General features: G+C 36.5%; 1 pseudogene; it reads left to right on the top strand.

The window, feature by feature from the left end:
• The first annotated feature begins 370 nt into the window (after nucleotides 1-370).
• On the top strand, nucleotides 371-677 carry LOC117173361 (annotated as a pseudogene).
• The last annotated feature ends 2407 nt before the right edge of the window (nucleotides 678-3084 follow it).

Below are 3084 nucleotides of genomic sequence, written 5' to 3' on the forward strand. Positions count from 1 at the left end.
TATAAAATAAATTAACTGATTTTTGTGGTTTTTTCCCTCTTACGGGCTTTTTTTCACACATAATTAACGTCACTTTAAATTCCAGTCGTGTTAAATTTCTCTCAGATTGTGTAACAATGCCCAAACGGGTAACGCACAACAACTTCTTCAAGTCCGATCATTCTTCGGGGAGATCATTAATCGTGAGTGCGCGACTGGCGTGACAACGCCGCGCCAGCCGCTGACTCCCATGCATTGGATCTCACAAGAGGGGGCACTGGTTGGGGCTCCCTCATCCACACCCCCCTTTTCTTTGGAAAAATTATTATCTGCATTTGTGGTTTCGAGCAGTCTTTTGTTGACGAAGTTTTACCAAACCCATTTACCCACAATGTCTGGACCTGGAAAAGGAGGAAAAGTACAGGGAAAGTCAAAGACTCGTTCCAGCCGTGCTGGACTTCAATTCCCTGTTTACTTGGCCGCTGTCATGGAATAATTGGCCGCTGAAGTTCTCGAGTTGGCAGGTAACGCCGGTCGCGATAACAAGAAGACCAGAATTTCCCTCGTCACTTACAACTTGCCATCAGAAACGACGAAGAGTTGAACAAACTTCTTTCTGGAGTCACCATCGCCCAGGGTGGGTCCTGCCTAACATCCAGGCTGTTCTTTTGCCTAAGAAGACCGAGAAGAAGGCTTAAGTTTAAAAAGGCTAATACAGCAAAACAATCGGCCCTTTTCAGGGCCACCAAATTTTTGTGCGTAGGAATATTTTTTGTTTGACGTCACATTGTTTTCTTTTTCACATACTTTTTTCATTTTAGTCCTACAATCACTACACCTGTGACAAATACGTCAAAGAAGTAGTGGTTACCATGACGAGTGAGTCACGCCTACCCCAAAAGGGAAATAGCTTAATATATCATTAAGTCATTTCCCTGTCTATTTTGTAGGTCACTGCCTACAAAATATTCATGTTTAGAAATCATAACCTCTAAAGAGAAGTGTCTTCATATCTCCTTTACAATACTCGTACTACAGTCGACGATATTTACCTTGCGCGGATGGGACCGTAGGGGAGTAATTTTCCTGGAAACGATGTTCCCCCACTCTCGAGTCTATTCTTGATGCGAATTGTTTCGCTCGCTACGTACTTTGTCGCGCGCTTATCAGTGTTTACAAACAGAGAAAGTTCGATTTTCAGAATACATATTGTTGAAGTAATTATCTCACATTTGGTTCCAAAAAATTGTGAGCACATCGTTCTGTTGCGGAATAAACTGAAAAATAGGTTAGTATTTACGAATTATTGATAAACCTTTGATTAAATTTGCCATACTTGAGGTTATCCCATGTGACAAAGAAATTATCATAGGACATCAATATTATGATTTCGAAATTCTTTATAAGCCTCCTTAACAAAGCATGTAATAACTTTTTGCACTTTAAAATTGCCTTAAAAGACCTAAACCGTTGACGGCAACGTAAATAGCGAGCGGGACAATTCTCGGATGCCGAGCCGTCGCGGTCGTGGTGGGGAAAGAGCTCGAGCGAGAGTTCGGGAAAGCGGCAAGGTAAGTAGCGTCGACTGTAGTTACCAATGAAGTACAGTTTTTAGTTTGTCAGAAGTTTGCCATCTCTATCACAAAAATAATTTTTTCTGTTTCTTTTTCAAGGAAAAAAATCTAAGTTCCATCTTTAATATAAATTGTATATGTTTAGAAAAAATTAAATTTGATTTAATTCTTAATCCTTTTACAAAAGTCGACAAAAATGTTACATGCTTTATTAGAATGACACTTTATGTCATTATCAACAGTTGTAAAATGGTCGTAGCTTATGCTACGAAACCCCAAAAAATTGTTATCGATATAAATGATTTATTTAAATATTATTTCATTTACATTCCTGCTAACAGTTAATTTATTGTACATCTAAATGATATATAATAATAAAAAAAATTATAAGAGAACAGTTAAAATATGTTTTTTGAAACTTTTTTGAGCTTTTGTAATTATAAATATTATTCAGAACATGCGCCAGTAGTGTATTTCGACTTGGGTTTAGGTGAAACCATTGTCAACCATGTTAGTATATGTGACATGACTGGATTCGTACCTGAGTACCCTCCCCCTTCCAGTGTTATTATTATTATTATTATTATTTTAAATAATATTCTCTTCTAATAATTTTCGAAAAAAGCGTTTTTTTCTTAAATTTTCAGTAGCTTTACCAACGAAAAAATCTGCCCGCTTCGCGGACACATTCTCGTCGCGCGCGGCTTTCTACGCTCGCAAGTTTGAGCACGCCCCAGACGCACGACATTTGGTTTTCGCGCTTCGCGCTCGATAATGTATTTACCTCAGACTTCGCGCTCGATATTACATTTACCTCGCGCTACGCACTCGATCTTTCTGCAGAGACTTTTTAAAACTAAAGATGAAAGTATCGAAAACAGCAATTTGGTGATTGTGAATTCTCTTTTTTTAAAGCTCCTTCGGCTTTAACGAACACATTCTCATGACGTATCTCGTGCTTCCCACTCGAGTTTATCGCTGAAATTTTATATCATTCCCGTAAATGTATATTATTATAATTAGTAACTTGCATGGTTATTAAAACAGACAAAATTTCATTGTCCCGTTTAAAAAAATGCGCATTCTTTTTAAAAATTTGTTTATTCAACGTTTTATTGCAACTTTTGTCGGTTTTCCATAAACTGAATTTGCTCATTTCCAATGTTTTCTTTATGATTTAAACTTTGCACACACACATACATACCTATATATATTTTTTGAAAATGCATTATTATATTTGGGACTATTTGAAATACTGTGAAAATGTTGAATGAAAAAATGTAACTTTTGGATTTTCCATTATTTTTTATACTGTCAAAATTTATCTTTTGATTTATCAAGAAAATTCAAAAAGTTGTTATGATAATCTTCTAGGGCATTTAAAAATCACACTACTTCTTCTCTTGCCATTTTTTCATATCGTCCGTTAATTGCACTGAAAAAACTAGTTGGTTGGGACAACTAACAAAGTAGTAGGCCCAACTATTTTAGTTTGTAATATATGCCGCTGCTATTAAAGTGGTTGAGGCTA

This window comes from Belonocnema kinseyi, chromosome 1, assembly GCF_010883055.1.
Source record: "Belonocnema kinseyi isolate 2016_QV_RU_SX_M_011 chromosome 1, B_treatae_v1, whole genome shotgun sequence".
NCBI classification, from domain to species: domain Eukaryota; kingdom Metazoa; phylum Arthropoda; class Insecta; order Hymenoptera; family Cynipidae; genus Belonocnema; species Belonocnema kinseyi.